Raw genomic sequence first — 18,706 nt, 5'->3', positions numbered from 1 at the left:
GGCCTCAGACACTTAACACAGAAACTAGCCATGTGACCCTGGGCAAGTCACTTAATCCCAATTGCCCTCCAAAAAGCAAAAAAAAAGTGAGTCAACAACTTGCTAAAAGATACATAAAAAAATACTGAAGAAAATAACACCTTAAAAAATATACTAACTCAAAGGGCAAAGAGGCCCAAAAAGTCAATGAGAAGAATGCCTTAAAAAGAAGAAGTAACCAAATGGAAAAGGAGGTACAAAAGTTCACTGAAGAAAGTAATTACTTCAAATTTAGAATGAAACAAATGGAAGCTAATGACTTTATGAGAAATCAAGATATTGTAAAAACAGATCCAAAAGAATGAAAAAATAGAAGACAATGTGAAATATCTCATTAAAAAAACAACTGACCTGGAAAATAGATTCAGGAGAGAAAATTTTAAAATTATTGGATTACCTGAAAGCCATGACCAAAAAAAGAGCCTAGACATCATCTTTCAAGAAATTATCATGGAAAATTGACCTGATATTCTAGAACCAGGGGATAAAATAGAAATTGAAAGAATCCACTGATCACCTCTGGAAAAAAGATCCAAAAAAGAAAACTCCTAGAAATATTATAGCCAAATTCCAGAGTTCCCAGGTCAAGGAGAAAATATTACAAGCAGTCAGGAAAAAACAATTCTAGTATTGTGGAAACACAATTAGGATAACACAAAGTCTAGCAGTTTCTTCACTAAAGGATCAGAGGGCTTGAAAGATGATATTCTGGAGGTCAAAGGAACTAGAATTAAAACCAAAAATCACCTACGCAGCAAAACTGAATATATTACTTCAAGGGGAAATATAAATATTCAATGAAATAGAGGGCTTTCAAGCATTCTTGATGAAAAGACCAGAGCTGAACAGAAAATTTGACTTTCAAATGCAAGAATCAAGAGAAGCATGAAAAGGTAAATAGGAAAGAGAAATCATAAGGAATTTATTAAAGTTGAACTGTTTACTTTCCTACATGGAAAGATGATATTTGTAACTCACAAGACTTTTCTCAGTATTAGGATAGTTGACGGGAATATGCATATATATCTGTGTGTATGTATGTATGTATATGTATATGTATGTATGGGGTATATGTGTGTATATGTGTGACTGTATGTGTGTATGTATATGTACATATGTGTATACATACATGTGGACAGAGGGCACAAAGTGAGTTGAATATGAAGGGATGATATCTAAAAAATAAAATTAAGGAATGAGAGAGGAATGTATTGGGAGAAGGAGAAAGTGAGAGAAAGAATAGGGTAAATTATCTCATATAAAAGAGGCAAGAGAAAGCAGTTATAATGGAGGGGAAGAGCAGGGAGGTGAAAGGTAATGAGTCAACCTTACTCTCATTGGATTTGGCTTAAGGAGGGAATAACATGTGCACTCAAATGTGCACTTTATCCTACACGAAAATAGGGGGAAGGGGATAAAAGGGGGGATGATAGAAGGGAGGGCAGATTGGTGGGTAGGGTAGTTAGAAGCACAAACTTTTGAAAAGAGACAGGGTCAAAGGAGAAATAGAATAAACGGGGGGATGGAATCGGATGGAGGGAAATATAGTTAGTCTTTCACAATATGACTACTATGGAAATGTTTTGCATAACTACAGATGTATAACTATATTGAATTTCTTGTCTTGTCAATGGGGGGAGGGTGGTGAGGACAGAAGAAGGGAGAGAATCTGGAACTCAAAGTTTTAAAAACAAATGTTAGAAAAAGTTTTTACATGCAACTGGGAAATGTTATACAGGCAAAGGGGTATAGAAATCCATCTTGCCCTACAAGAAAGTAAGGGATAAGGGAGTAAGGGGTAGGGGGATAAGGAGGATAGAAGAAAGACTAGAGGAAGGGGTAATCAGTATGCTTGCCATCTTGGGGAAGGGGGTAGGGGAGAGATGGGGAGAAAATTTTGAACTCAAAATTTTGTGGAAATGAATATTGAAAACTAAAATTAAATAAAATTTAAAAAAGAAATGTAAGGTGTGCAAATTTAAAGACTACAAAAGTTCATATGAACTATTTGTGCTCAACCTGAGGTAGAACCTTTTAAGCTTGTATTAGTCTTATCAGCCACAGCTGAACACACTATACTTTGACCCCAATATAGTGTTGTCATTTTGGAGCATAAGGGCAAGAGCTTCCACCATAATCAGTAAGGTAATAAACCAAGCCCTGATTTGTAGAATTTGCTGATTTATGAAGTGTTATATATTGAATAAATTTTCCCACATCAAGGAGGATGGTCGTTGACTTTCTGGGTGTCAACAAGAGTAATATGCATTGGATCCAGGACTTCCACATGAAAGCCTATGATAGCCTAGCCATGCTGGAGTCCATTGGCAGTGCCAGATACCATAACCAGCTTATACCCAGCTGTCCCAAAGCACTGGTTGATCTTGCCAACAGGGTGTACTTGGCCTGTATCTTGGAGCATTCCAGCACTGAGCAGAAGCCTTTCTGTGTCATAGGACATGGCATAGCCATGTTTTTTTGTGTGTGTGCCATGAAGGAAAGAAGTATTTCATGTTACAAACTCACCATTCCTCTATGTGCCAGTTCATCTAGCAGCCTGGTTTTTGGAGCCTGCCCATTATTGAAGAGGACTTTGTGAAGGGCCAGCCTTAGTACCACCCAGTCAGATGCTGTGCATGTAGGCCAGAATCAATACATGGTTACAGATCAGAATAACACCTCCCCAGTCCTAGCAATGCAGAAGTCAGAGAAAACCTTGGTTGTAGGTTCAGGATATGGGACCAATGAATCCTGTGTCCTGGGGACCTGCCTATATAGCAGTTTCACCTGAACCCTTCCTTCCCCAAGGGTTGGGGTTGGGGCAGCCAGAGACACTGAAAATAGTTCCCAAACTATCCCTCCCCACACTCCTCCTCCAGTAGTACCTCCTTTTCATCTGTGTGGCTTCCCTTTCTAAAGCTGAGGACACCCCAACACCCCTTTCCCTTCATTGCCTACTTAGTGGAGAGAAGACAGAAGCTGAAATTTTCCTTGAGCTCAGGAAAGCTCTGGAAATGGCCTGGCCACATGTTCTAGGCCCTGGTTGGAGTCAGTTTCATCTCTGACCACTCAGGCTTTCTCAGAACAACTAGTCAGTTATTGACTTTGCTGACCCAGTGCTGTGGACACTGGGACCTTGACTGGTCCAGGCTTATGGATACATACTATTAAGATGAAAATAAGTACACATACAAACACACAATTCAAACTCACAATTTAACAATTGGCTCTCTCCGCATTCAATACCACCTGACTAGAGCATTCTCTTGTTATACTGCTGCCAGTTACATATCATCAATCTTCCCTCCCAACATCAAGGACAATTGGGATTCTGAATTGAGCACTGAACACTCACATTGGCAAGAGGGGTCAGAGTGGCTACATGTAATGGTGAGGGAATTTGAAGATCTTCCCTGCCCCTTAATGGACCTCAAGTGAAACCCAACAGGAGGGCCTTGATTGGGGGCAGACTTGTTTTCCTGGAAGGCCTACACCTTTTGTTACTTTGTAATTAGACAGTGGGTCACAAAGGTTGTGAAGTCCTCTGATCCTGAAGAATGGTATATATACTCTGAGGTCAGGTTTTGCTTTGGGGCTCACTAATGGGAAGAGTTGTGTGATTTGGTCAGATGAGACTCTGTTTAATATTGGCTATGCTAGGGTGCCTGCTGTTACACCCCAGTTCTGGGTCCTACTACATCATAAATACATATGCCCTTTTAAAGCTTAAAGAGCAGGGTGAGAAGACTAGATCTTCATTGCCCTGCAAGACTTTTATAAAATGCCATCAAGTTCATTCCCATCATCTCTGACAAATTGGTCCTAAGACCAGCCCCTTGGGGAATCAGAAACTGTGTTAGTGTATGTTCTCTCCACATGCTACTCTTAAACATTCAAGGGAGGAGAAGGGGGGAGGGGGAGGCAGTTTACCTTTGCTTGCCCTGAACATTGATTTTAACCAGTGCTATGTTACCTACAGAGCACCTCCTCATTGTCCTAGTTTTTCTATTTCCTGTCTCTCTGAAAAATCTTATTGTCGGTAACTTCAAATTCACAAATCTCTATATTTAAGCCTAGAAATCCTTTGCTATTTCTCCATGTCATTCTTTTTGATTTTCCAGTTAGTTCTTAGTCATCATCCTCCCTATTACCATCTTTTGTGCCTCTGTGTGTGTGTGTGTACTTTTCCATTTTCTGATGTGATTTTTTTTTTCCTTTTCAGAAGAACATTCTCTTCCCCAACAGTCTTTCCACATGGGTAACTGGCTTTAAATTTGTTTCCAGTGGCAGTCATCCTCTGTCTTCTTAAACTTAAAACAGAAAGGTATCCTAACTGGCCCACCTTCCCCCAGGGACAGATTCACTAGCTGTTTGATGCCTGTCTGAATTATTCCTCCATAAGACCATAAAAACAGCTCTTCTCAGCAGGACTATATATAACATTGGCAGGAACCATACATAAATTTGGTTTAAGAAGATTTGTACCAGAAATGGTCTTATCTGTATTATCCTGTTTTCTAATGATTGTCCAGTTTCTTCTAGAGGGAGTGTAGAAGATGGTAGGAAGAAAGGTCTATCAGGGATTAGCAGGGGATTTACAGGCCTTGTAGAGTAAACATGCCTGGGGAAAATGGGCTCTGGTTCAAGGTCAGATCTCAGTAATTAACTGGTAAGCTGTTCTGAGGTTCAAGCCAAAATATCACAGAGGATTCCAGGGCTTTACTAGAAGAATATGATCTGAGCTAGAGGGAAAGGTCTAAAAGTGTGTGGAGATTTGCAAGGAATAATGTCAAGAGAATCTCATGGGGAACAAGGATATGGAGAGTATGAGTGGATGGCAGCTTGTCTCACACAAAGATTAGTAGAAGACAACGTTTTAAAATGATGCCTTTCTGACTGCCTGTCCCCACTCTCAGCTGAAGACCATGCAATTTTTGAGGAATAGTAATGTTGAGGTTTAGGTTTAGGGGTGCTCAAGACCCTAAAATACAGAAACACCACGTCCTGCCAAATGAATTTGACTCATGCCTTCTCTCAGCCAAAGTAAAACAAAGTTTATAAAAGATTTGTCATATTGGATAGACTCTTAAGGAGTCTAAACATTTGTGATGCTTGTATTTGATAAGTGGGCTAGAACAATCTGACACAGACTGTCTCAGCTAGATTGAATCTGAGCACTTTCAGAGAGGCAAGAGGGATCTTATATCCAGAAAGATTGTGGGAGAGATCTAGGGGTGGTCTAGCAGTTTGGGAGGAGGGGTCTAGGGAGGGTTTTGAGGAGAAGATTAGGGAGGATCTTGATGGGCCTGAGGTCAGATTCCATGAACCAAGAGAATGGGATTTTGATGGCATCAAGGGTGGGAAACAGCCTAGGTAACAGATAATGGAGAGCTAGGCTAGTTTAAGGATAACAGATTTGGTCATAGATATTTTTATAGTATCAAGGGTAGGGGGTATCTGAAGACTACCTGAACATAACAGACAATGGAGGGCTAGGTTAGGTTAAGGGTAACAGAGATTCAGTCATATTGATAATGGAACACTTTTGGCCTCTGGGGAAGGCCAGATCAAGTGGGAAGATTCAAGGGGGTTTCCAGAGATTATACCCTATCAGTAACTCTTCCTAGAACAACTGTCTGGGAGTTTGAATCAGGTTAGTTTTATTGTATAACATCTACCAGTTCCAGGGAAAAAAGGGAGAACTGAGTGCTGGTTTCTGTGTTGTCTCATTATGTTCATACACCACTCTACTCAGGGCAGCTAGGTGGTGTATTGGATAGAGTATTGGACCTAGAGTCAGGAGGACCTGAGTTCAAATTCAGCCTCAGATACTATTTGCCTCAGTTTCCTCATATGTAAAGTGAGCTGGAGAAGGAAATGGCAAACCATTCCAAAATCTTTGCCAAGAAAACCCCAAATAGGGTCACAAAGTCAGACATGACCAAAAAAATGACTGAACAACAACAACCATCTTTCTAAAGGATAGCAGTTATTAGAAGTAACCCTATCATCTTCAACAAGTTCAAGATTTTTTGGGAATATATGTGTATGTGTGTATGTGTGTATAAATGAATAGAGATGGAGGGTATATGTGTGTGTGTATCCTTTTGCTCATCCTAGTGAGAATTTGGTGGACTTAATTCAGATTCTACATGGCGCCAGTTGCAACAAGAGTTGATGAAGGTTGGTAGGTTAGGTTGATGTAGGTAAATTGGAAATGAATATTGGAGGACAATTCTGATTGGTAAATTAAGAGACTCACTTCCGACATGCATGATTTGCAGGGAGCTCTTTGTCCAGCTTTCATTCCCTTGTTGCCAGGTTTTCTGGTCTGTTGATGTGTAGAATTCAGGAAGTTAGTCAAACCTTATCTTCTGTATGTTAAAGGTTCTTTGGAGATGCAAAGTCAGGCTTTCTTGTAATTTGTTTCCTTATAGGGTATTGTCCAGACAACCTTCCACTTACCTAGGTAGTGATAAATTCCTGAAATGAAAATACATGAATGAGAATGGTAGGAAAATCCAGAGGTAGAAACTTTAAGTTGTGTATGAATGTGTGTTTTGGTTTATTAAGAGAATTGTGGTTGTATGGTTTGTCCTTAATTCTCTAAGAGGGCCATTACATTAAGGAAGATGATGTAATGACTTGCAAATTAATTGGATTACAATGAGGGAGGGCTGTTCAAAGTCACCTGCTTTACTTTCTCCTCCACAGTCTTCTTGGTCCAGTGGCCAGATATAGATAAGGACAACTGGAGATAGCTCGGAATGCAGTGGGACACTGGTCTTTTTAAGCTAAGGTCTTTCTGACTTTGCATTTTGACTGAGGCAAAGTCCATTCAGTGATGAGGACTGTTTAAGAAGGGAGCCAGGGGATGGCCCTTTTAATTAAAAAGAAAAACCAAATCAGACAGGAGGGGGAGACCCACAGGGTTGTTTCTGGCCAAAAGAGAAAGTTACTATTTACATTCACTCTGAGCCAGGAGGGCCCAAAAAGTAACCATTAAGTAGTGCTTGTTCAGGGAGCTATTGGCCAATTAATGAGAGCTTTAAGAAAGAACTCTAGCCAGTAAACTTCAAAATATCAAGGCAGGTTTCAGCCATCAAAGTTCACCTTCCCTTGCGCACCCTCAGGTAAGATCATGATGTGAAGAAGAGAGGAGAAGGGAGGGGAGAGGAGAAGATTGCCCAATTGTGGAGAGAATGGAGTTGTTATAACAAAATTCCTCTATGGATAGGGACATAAAAGTTACCTAGTCATTCATCATGGTGATAAGATGTATAGCAACAATCAATCAACAAGTATTTATTAATAGTCCACTATGTACCAGGTACTTTGTTGGGTTCTAGAGACACAAAGACAAAAATGGAAAAAAAAAAGTTCCTGCCCTTAAGGGACTTATAGTTTTGCTGGGTGAGACCTATGGTAACCCTTGAGATACTTTCTCCCAAATCACACTCAGGCTGGGTCCCCTGGAGGATAATTACTCCAGGTTCAACACATTCTGTGGATCCATCCTTCTAAAATTGTACCTCACAAACCCTACCAATGCATTTACCAATAGTAAGTAAGAGGACAAAATAAGTTCAAAGCAAAGAAATTTATTGAAACACTATAATAAGAAGAAAGGGAGAGGCAGTCAAACATTTATTGTTTGCTAGGAACTTTGCTAAGCTTTAGAGATAAAAATAGAAAACAAAACAAAAAAACAAACAAAAAACCCCAAGTAAACAAAAACTAAGATGATCCCTACTCTAAAGGAATTTTCATGCTAATAGGAAAATGAAATATTAAAAAAAAAACTGGAAAACTGAGGAGGTCGAGGGCACCTGTATTAGGGGCAAGGCAGTTGGTTGAATGTTGAAGAAGTCTGGTAAATGAGTTGAGCTGGGCGTGAAGGGAGCAGCTTAGTTGCAGCCCCTAAAGAAATGGTGATTTCCAGACAAGGACTCACTAATCAGGAAAGCAGAGCTCAGGGCAGAGTTATTTTGAGATGTATTAGGAAGTAGGTGGAGAAGTTGAGCAGTCCAAAAGTAAGTTGAGCTAGGAGTAATCAGAACTACAAAATGTTCTTCCAATAAATAAGGAGTGAATTCTTCTAAAAATATCCAGTGTTGTAGGAAAGATTGGGCACACACATATTGGAGAAAAACACATGTAGGGACACTGTGACCAAGGAAAATCACATTTCCAACACTATGAAACCTCAGTGTCTTTTCACATGTTTTTTTTTTTCTTTGTTTCAGGTGAGTGCAATTTGAGTTCAATTCTAGGCAATTTGATCCACTAGGTTTCCTGGACCTGCCTTTTGTGTGGTAAATCATCTTATACATGTCAAGTTGTTCTGCTGTGGGAAGTCATTGAAAAGGGTGCAGGTTCATAAAGATAATCCAGCCTCCATTGTTAAATTCTGGAATAGGTGCAAAAGAAGTAGCAAAGAGTGATAATTCTCTCAAGAACTGGGTTCTTCTTATAAATCTGTCTCTTTTCCCTACTGCCAAAGATATGTCCCTTCTCAGTGTTTGCCTGCATTTTTTAAGGCTATCAGGGACAGAGTTGATCTTTTAGACAAGTAATGACTGGCTGACATTCAATTTCATCAGGTTAATTGAGGAACTTCATTATGTCTCATAGAAGAGGAAAGAAGTAGAAATGCTTCTTTTCCTTTACATTGGCTCATCAATATCTGAAAGTGGCAAGCCTTTTATAAGTTATGAATTGACCACTTCTAGTTTCATACTCTTTATAGTTTGTGAAAATAGTTCACTCAGGGTCTGATTTACTCAAGATTTACTCAACATTTCATACCTTTTACAAACTGTGAATTTATTTCCTACTGCTAGATTTGCTTTGGAATTCAAAATCTAATGGGTCAAAACCATAACACTTTATTGTCTCTTATCTGTCCACTACATACTATAGTCTCATTAAGTGGATGGGGGGTACATATCAGGGATCCACAGTCAAAACTCTTGTTATAGGTACATATATAGGAATATACCAAATAGATACTAGGTGATTTAAGGGAAAGACTCTTTGAGTTAGGGGGATTTGGAAGTCTTTATATAAATGGTGGCACTTGAGAATCCAGTTAGTACTTGCTGTCAGGAGTATTAATAATGATATGCAAGACCAGAACTGACCCAGAGTCTACCCATGCCTCAGGCATTGACATCTAGGGAGTAGGAAGCACATTTTCTACACCAGGCAGCAAAAACCCACTCAACCATCATATCCTTTGCCTACTCCTCCAACTTCTACCTCCCAGGTTCTTATGATCACCATGTCCCTGTCCTAGGAAAGAATGCACAAAAAGAAAGGCTTTGCACTGATGCATCCTGACTCTGAGGTGCCTTTGGAAATATGCCAAACAGTGACAGATGAGTGGTAGAACAGTAAGGAGGATTAGTGGCAGAGACATTCATTCCATCTTCTGGCACTCATTTAAAAGAAGAGGCTTAGAAAGCGAGAGCAAGAGGCCTAGGATGAAGGGAGTAGCATAACCATCTAGGAAGTCTTCACAGATCACAAAGCAAAGAAAACGTGTCAGAGGACAGGGACTAAGGAAGGCAAGAGTGGACTTTATTATTTGGAGTCAGTGGTGACAATTAGCTCTTTGCATTGATCCTCCCTACTGTTTCCCCACTGATCTGTCACTGAGTGGCTTGAGTCCATAGGCCAGCTGGCACCTCAGAATCATTATTCATTAATGCAAAGGCTACGAAAAATATATCTCGGCATTCTGAAGGCTGGCTGCTCTCTTGCATTTTGCCACACAAGCTCAGGAGGACTTGGCATATGCCGTGCACTATTCTACTGATATTTGCAGACCCTTTTTTGTCATTGTCACTTAGCAATCGCCTCTCCTCCTTTGAAGTTTGTCCTCTATAGGGCCTTGTTGTTGTTATCTGCGAGTCTTCACGTTATTCTTTCTCCCCGGTGCTTTCAGTACCTAGCTTGTAGTCTTCTTCCCTACTCCAATCTGTTTCCTTGAATTAGTCCAGCCTCCCAGTTTTTCTGTCTTTTATTTCTTATGACCCTTGCCACAAGTCTACCTAAATCACACACAAAACAGCTCATGCTGTAATCTCCTTCCTAGGAACACATCTATTCAACAGAATTTGTCTAACTATCATAATTCCTAGTTATGATTGGTGATATTCCAAATGAAGGTGATTTTTTTTTAACCTAGAGATGTGTGAATAGCACTGTCCAGAAGTCAAAGATAGATTGGTGACCCAATAAGAAGTAATGGGCCATGGAAGAAGATGGAATCAGAAAATGTCTTTGAGAAATGAGTATGTCCTGGGGTGCCTAGGTGGTACAGTGAATAGAGCACCAGCCCTGGAGTCAGGAGGACCTGAGTTCAAATATGGCCTCAGACACTTAACACAAAAAAACTAGCCAAGTGACCTTGGGCAAGTCACTTAACCCCAAATGCCCTACCTTCCCCCTCCAAAAAAAAAAGAAAAGAAGTGAGCATGTTTTGAAATCAATGGCAAATTGAGCACAGGCACGTAGATGAATTATTTTGACAAGGATTATTTCAAACATTATGATGACTGGTAGGCAAATGAGGGAGATGTAGCCCTACTGACAACCCCTTTCCTGTAAATCTGTGTATTAGCTTTTTTGGTCAAGCCCATTTCTCGAAGGGGCAGTCAGACAAATAATGTCTACTGTCTCTGCAGATTTACTCCTCTTGTTTGGGTTATGTGGTGAGTCCAAACGACATGAATTTCCTCATGCCAACTACTATACTACTGGAGGGTGGGAAGAGAAAATGTTTATAGAATTGCAGTAATCTTAAAAATGACTATTTGAACACATTTTGAAAGACCGAGGGGAGACATATTACTACCTCTGTAAGAAGAAATTCAACTTAAATAGGACTGAAAAGCCTTTCCAAGTATTGTCCAAGTAAGCAAGTCTAAGGCATACATATGTTGCCTGAGATTCCTAAAGGGGTTGATGTATGTCACTATGGTCTCCTCCCCCTGTCTGAGCCAACATATCTGGTTACTGGTTGCTTTGGCCCCCAAGAGCATGTCGAAATTTCACTGGACTGTTTGGCAAACCGCTCAAAATTCTCCATTAAGGGAATATTTTCCAAGAGATTCAGAAATCTAGATAGTTCCTGTTTTGATAAGTAGGACAATATGAAGGCCATCTTGGTCCAAGGTATAAACAATTCTCAGTTGTGAAGTTCTATGCCAAGTATAGCAGTTCTATACTTCTACAGAAAGTCTTTTGCTTGCTTTGTAAATTACTTGATGAACCAGGAGTTTCTTTGCATATATCTATTCCAGGGATGGAGAACTTATGGCCTCAAGGCCACATGTGACCCTCTAGGTCCTCAAGTGTGGCCTTTTCTGTTTAGATTCAGTCAAAAGACTGCACTTGAGAACCTAGAGGGTCCCACGTGGCCTCAAGGCTGCAGGTTCCCCACCCTGACTACACATCCTTATACTATTGAGGTAGCTCTATCATTCTAGGAGGTAGGAGGGTAGCAGCTCTTTGAGAGTCACAGAGAGTGGCATTTCACTTAAGTGCTTCTTGATGCTGGGTAGAGCACCTTTACCAATGAATGTGGGATTGCCCAGTGAAAGTATTTTTTTTTCTTTCTGTTGAGCAAGAGCAGTATAGAGTCCAATAGTGCCTTCTGGTAGGTTAAAGTAATAGAAGAAATAGGACAACGGGTAGGTAAGATAATTGACTATCTAGGACATAACATTATTTAAAGGACACCTTTCCTTCCTGCCCTTTTTTAAATAAATGAGAATATGTCTTTTGAATTTATTAAAATATTTTTTAAGTGTTGCATTTTGTCTCCTCTATTTTCTTTGTCAGGCATTGTTTTTAAATGATTTTCCACTTAATTCTCATTAACATCTCTGATTTTTCTCCTTACCTCTTCCTACATTTATGTTATTAGACTTTCAAATATTCTAAAGATTCAAGTGGCCATTCCATTAACCTTTCTTTGGGTTTTGTAGTTATTACGAAACTGTATTTCCATAGGAAGATTTGTTCTCCAGTTCATTTACCTTATAGGCCTTCTTCATTATATTAAGAACATTTTGGATTAGAGAGACTTGACTGGTTTATCTGTAATGATGTCTTTATAAAGACATTTTTTTCTTTCCCTCTTTGTTACTTGTGTCTTTTACTTTATTACTTATTTTCTTTATTATGTCTTTTACCTTGTATTTATTTACATCATTATTTATTACTTTATTCTATTTATTAATTTATTTGGCATATTTTTCACTGCTTTGAGATAAAGGTATGGTGATGATAGGGACAGGGATTTGGGAAATCCCTTATATAAAATGCTACAGAAGAAAAAGTATAACTGGCTCAGATAAATTATTTCTGCCTCCTAAATATGATAACCATGTACCGGTTCTGCTTATAGTATCTGTTAGCAATTTTTCCTTACATAAATGAATAACTCTGGATGGTGAACTATGTAGGAAGAAAAGTATACCTATAAAGAGTCAGAATCTGGGCCAACAAATTCCTCTTCCCTGCCTTTTCCCCTCCTATATATTTGCTTCTCCAGGATAAATGATTCCAATTTCTTCCAACTTTCCTCACCAGGCTTATTTTACAAATGTTCATGATTTTGATCACTCTCTTCTAGGTCCTTTTATGCTTTCCATTTTCCTAAAGTTATGAAACCACCATCCTCTAACAGGGCCTTGAAAGAACAGATCTGTCCTTTCATTCAAATGACATCTTCTCTTTGGTGTCCTTAGATATATTTCTTTATAATGAGTTTATTCCTTTATACAAGCTTAATTTCCAAAAGGCTGACTCAGTTTATTCCTGTCTTAGGGGATTGGGGGAAAAAAAACAACAAAAAACAAAAACCTAGAAGCCTTATGCTTTTAATAGGCATGATTTATTTAATTGGTCCCTGCTGTATTAACCAAATAGCTGGGTGTTTCATGGTATATGAGCTGAAGTAAATCGCCCTTTTGGCTGGATGAAAATTGTAGAGCTGGATCCAAGGTTTATCTTATGGGCTAAATGAGGTTCACAGAAGCCTTGGAATATTTTGCATCTGGTAATTGCAAAAGCTGCCTAGGCCATTTTTCAACCTCATGCTCTTGCCTCCTTGTTAAATGTTGCCAATGGACTGTGTAGGACTTTTTTTTTCAATCATTCAATTGAGCCTTTAGTCTTCCATGGAAAATATTTTTGTATAAGTAAGATGTATTTGTTGGTTTCTGTGTTTTTCTGTCTTGGCTAATTAGTGGAGAAAGAAGCAAAACTAAGCAATTTCTACCTAAGTTGCTTTCATTTTATCACAGAGGGATTTTGTAATGTGAGCTATGTGGTAGATAGGGACATTGTACTGATAGTCGTAGATACCCATGGCACAAGATCTCAACACAGAGTTTTCCCTGGGAAATTTCTTCCCCTAATATGTCCTAAGAAGTTGAATGGGCAATATTTCAAGCATGCTCCTTCAAAACCTTGGCCTAGGGTTCCATGTGAGGTGGTTGGACACGTGTGAAAACACTGTTTGCAAGGCTATTCTCCCATTTTCTAAGAGTATATCCTCTCTATGCAATCTGAAAAGGGAAGTAGCTGGAGAAGAGGGGGGAAAGAAGGAAAACACAGGAAATAATTAGCTTCCACAACTGACCTCTTTTTTTTTATTAGTTGCTAAAAGTTTATTGCTTTTTCTCCATACTGTTGTTCTATGCCATTCTATCACTTAATACACCCTTCTCCAATCAGTATTGCCAGAGGCTTGCCGAGTTTTTTTTTTCCATAAAATTACTTTAGTGTTCTAAGACCACTATCATTATGAGCACATCTACATTAGTGAATGAGGAACCCACCTGGTAATGTATGGATGACTAATAAGGTGGGATCCTGAAGGTGTTATTTGAAATTAAATGATAGTAGAAGGAGCCCCAAATTCTGGCAAGTCATTTCCCTTCTCTGGGTTTCAATTACTTCATTTGAAAAATGAGGAGCTAGACTAAGGAATCCTTGAAGTTCCTTATAGCTCAAACTTTCTGTGATTCTATAAGGTCAGTTTTTTAAGCTTAAATTTTTCTTGGGGCCAAAGCACCAACAATTTTTCTTTTAATTTTCAAATGAAGGACATTGTGAATTCAGAATAAAAAAACAGTTATGAATGAATGAAACAAATAATAAAACAAAACAGCAAATAAAAAGACAAATGACACCACCATACTCTTGGGTTATGATAACAGTTTAGCATTTGGAGAAGGAACATATAACCGAGAAACAGTAATGGAAGGGACAGATATAGAAAGCACCTATGCCCAGAGGACATACATAAAGAGGCACACAGAAGTGACCAATGTGGCAAGGCTACAAGGGCATGTTTCGCTCATGAAGATGACACATGTACGTCAGAGCAAATAAAGCCTATGATGTTATAGGACTACCAATGTTCTTTTATAGCATGGTCACTGATCCTTTAACTTCTCTACTGGGTGTCATCACTCTGCTTTTCACTAGATATATTGTCTTTGCCAGTTGCATTATCTTTGTCTCTTTTGGCATTCTCTTAAATGTGGTGGGAATTTATACTTGTATTTGGTCACTAAACTGCTCTCTGCTACCAGCTTCTAGGCCTCCTCTTATAAGGCCCATGTTTTTGCCATCTCAGCTCTAACTAGGTAAAGTGTATTCAATAGTAAGCCTCTCCCTGAAAAGAGTAGAATGGAAGCTTTTTAAGGCATACATAGGGATATGAGCAATCATATCTACTTTAGTGCAGTTGAAGAAAAGCTAGGCAAAATTACCGCAGACTAAATTAATTTTATGTCCTGATTCTGTCTAATAGTAAATCGAAGTCTACTATTTCAAATAACTATCTGATAAAGGGTTGGAGACTCCTAGTAAATTCTGCTTAACCACTTTGGGGTGTCCCTTGGTACAATATTATTTCAGAGAACCTCTGTTAAGAAAAAAAAATTAAACAAACCCTCAGGTATTATGTGAAACTCTAAATACTACTTTGCTCCTGAGATCTTCCCTAATTTGCCATGCAAGTGATTGCAAGCAAAAGCAAGTTAAATATAAAAGGCAACACCATTTTTCTTCCTCTTGTTGGCCTACATTCCTTCATTCAATATGCATGTGTGATATTGGGAAAATAAACCCTGACTTTTGTACTGAATTCTTTTTAGTACAAAACCTTACTACTTCCCTATATGGAGAATATAACACTTAAAATCATATGATTCAGAATCAAATAAGAAAGCCTTTATACCTTATCTTGGGAGTCAAAATTAATCCAATTGATATACTCATCAAATAAAATAGGATGCTACTACCAAACTGTGTAGTTAGACTACATTCACTGTACAAGTTCAGTTTCCACATTGTAGCCAACATTTATTTCCTTCTTTCCATTCACAAGCCACCAACCTGCTTCAGCATCTCATGACCTCTCACCTAATGAACACACCTGAATCCATTCTCTACCATCTCCACAAGCTTCCATATTGGGTATTCCTGAACCACAGGTCTGACTACTTCACCCAAGAAATCCCAGTGACTTTCTCTTATCTGTAGGATGAAATATAAACCCTTCCTATCTTTCTAAGGTTATTGCTCATTACTTCCCTTCATATACACTACATTCCAGACAAACTGGATAATTTTCTCTTCACCATACAGAAGTGTATCCCCTCCCTCTATTTCTTTGTACTGGATGTCTCTCATGCCTGGGATGTATTGCCTCTTCACCTCTGGCTCCATTCAAAGTTCGAGACAAACATTACCTTAAATAGGAAGCCTGTTCTGATTCTCTTTGCCCCACTTCCTCCATTCCATTTTCCTCTTCCTAGGAGATACTTTGGATCAGTGTAGTAGTAAGTGCATTTATACATTCATAAATATAGAGATACATACATATACATATGAATATACACACAAATTTTGTTTGTTTGTATTATATGGAATTTTCTATGAGTATATATTTCTCCTAAGAAATGGAATAGAAACTTTTGAGCAACTTCTTTTTTTTCCTCCTCTCCTTCCCCTTTTTGATCTTTTCATCTCTAGTACCAGCAAAGTATCTGGCAATAATAGGTGCTTAATAGTTGCTTGTTGTTATTGAATGAAAGGAGAGATTCACAAAGGTTGTGACATGTATAAATATGAAGATTGCATTCAATTTAACACTTAACTAGTAACACTACTAATACAAGCAACACAATGTACTGGCCAGCAGGGATACAGAGACCAAAATAAGAGTCCTTCCTTGCCTTCAAGGAGTTTAATACAAAATACTTACAAAGTAATCATAAAAGGGAAATATTTCTAACTAGGTAGGAATCAGGAGATACTTTGGGTAGGAGACAGACACATTCATATATGCTAAACAAAGTGAACTATTACTCAAAAAAAAAGAAATAACCATTAGAAAATTCATAAGGCTTCCGTTTAGTGCTATATTATAAAGAAAAACAATTTATTAGATTAAATAAAATTTTCTTGAGGCAGAATGTGGGTGCCTGTTAGTAAATCAGAGCTTTGCAATTCATTTGTACCTGAGCAAGTAAAGCACCAACCTCTTACTGACAGGCCTTAATGACCAAAATAAAATATGTAGAGCACAGTTTCAGGTAATAGAATTATTTGGCAACAGAAGTGTGAACATTGCCATAATAAATGATTACTTTCAATTTATAATTGTCAAAATGATAGTCCCTCAAAGTTGTTCTTAAAATTATATTACTATTACTATATACAGTATTCTCTTGGTTCTGCTCATTTTGCTCTTTATTATTTCATGCAAGTCTATCCATGTTTTTCTAAGAACCCTAAGCTTATTATTTCTTATAGTATTCCATCATATATATATATATATGCAATCATATACCACAACTTTTTCATCCACTCCTCAATTGATAGGCATTGCTGCAATTTCCAGTTCTTTGCCACCACAAATATAAATATTTTAGAACATATAGGATCTTTACCTTTTTCTCTAATCATCTTTGGATATAGACCTTGTAGTGGTATTGCTGGGTATTTTGTGACCCTTAGGGAGGATTCCTTAAGGATGATTGAATGATTGAATTACTAAATAATTGTATTTTGCTGAAAACTATTATGACCAATTTGGTGAAAACTATGTGGCCATTTTAGTGATAAGGCATTGTAAATGATATATTTTGATTTTCTGTGATAAGCTGTAACATTGTGAATGCTATACCTTGATTGTCTGTGAATGTTTTGCTCTGATTTGTTACTGAATAGAGTGTTCATGTTATACAATATATAATCAGAACCTTAAAAGCTGTTCACATTAGCATTCTTCTGGAAAGCTGCTCGTGCATGGCAATACACTGGGTCAAAGAGTATAGGCAGTTTAACAGTTCTTTGGGCATAATTCCAGTTTGATTTCCAAAATGGTTGAATCTGTTCACAATTCCACCAACAATGAATTAGTGTCCCAATTTTTCCATGTTCCCTCCAATATTTGTCACTTTCCTCTTCAATCATTTAATATATTGACCATTATCCTTTTTCATAAGATTTTACATCTGAGTTTATATTCTAACCTACTATTTTGCCTTTGGCAGCTATTTCTCTTTATTTGGCAATTAAGTCCAATGTTTGCAGAATTACATTATTTCTATGCTCTTTTGGTCTTGTTGTGGCAATTAATTTACATAAGTTTAACTTCTGGATGAAGTGATCTATCCTCCTCCCATATATGTGCATATACATATAGACATAGATATAAATAAATACATAGGTACAAATTTAACCATGCACATGGACAAAGTCTATGAGCTATACATATTCAAAGGTATAGTATAACTTATTCAATAAGCATTCTTTATTCCCACTTTTTTTCATTTGGGGATATTGAGGCTTAATTAGATCTCATTTAGAAAGTTTTGCAACATTTTGGGCCTTGTAGCAAGTCATCAGCCAATAGCTTCTCCCTCAAACAAAGATATTCCTTTTTAAAGCTAATATTCCTTTAGTGATGCTTTGATATGACATAAAATGATAAAATAGTGTGTTTCCCAAAGGATTGAAGTTGTGGGTCACCCAAAGGACAATAGAGAGCATATGGAGAGGTCAAATATGCTATAATATATTTTTGATGAAAAGTTGTTCATCTGAAACAGCATTAAAGATCACATCAAAGAGACATATAACTAATAAAAGAAGTGAGCTAGTTATGTGGTGAGAATGAGCTCTACTGGTCCTCATGAAATGTCATAAAGATCTAAAAGAAGGGCCCTTAGAATGCTGGTCATACCCCATATGCAGGATATCGGCAAGAGTCACACAGGATGAGAAGGTATGAGTATTTTGTGATCTGGAGAGAATATTCTCATTGACTGCATCAAAGATATATAGCAATATTGAAATGTTTTGGTTTATAAAGCACATACTTTGTACATAACAGATGTTTAATAAATATATGCTGAATGAATACCATATCAATTTTATATGTGCATATCTGTTTGTGTGTGTATATATATACATATATACATGTATGTATATATACACATATATACAAGTATGTGTATATATATATATGATATTGGTTACTAATATAACAGGGATAACAATGTCAATAAAATAGGAAAGAAAATAAGAGGTAAAAATGAGGCCCCCAAAATCAGAGGGGAGAAACATGAGG

At 37.9% G+C, this 18,706-nt stretch overlaps 1 pseudogene; it reads left to right on the top strand.

Moving 5' to 3' along the window:
- The first annotated feature begins 2,266 nt into the window (after window positions 1-2,266).
- LOC138155119 (glutamine amidotransferase-like class 1 domain-containing protein 1 pseudogene) lies at window positions 2,267-2,830 on the top strand (annotated as a pseudogene).
- The last annotated feature ends 15,876 nt before the right edge of the window (window positions 2,831-18,706 follow it).

This window comes from Petaurus breviceps, unplaced genomic scaffold (assembly GCF_028583685.1).
Source record: "Petaurus breviceps papuanus isolate PSGF00001 unplaced genomic scaffold, PetGlider_PUasm1.0 91133, whole genome shotgun sequence".
Lineage (NCBI taxonomy): Eukaryota > Metazoa > Chordata > Mammalia > Diprotodontia > Petauridae > Petaurus > Petaurus breviceps.
Note: the sequence above shows the minus strand (reverse complement) of the source record. Positions and strands in the feature narration are given on the sequence as shown.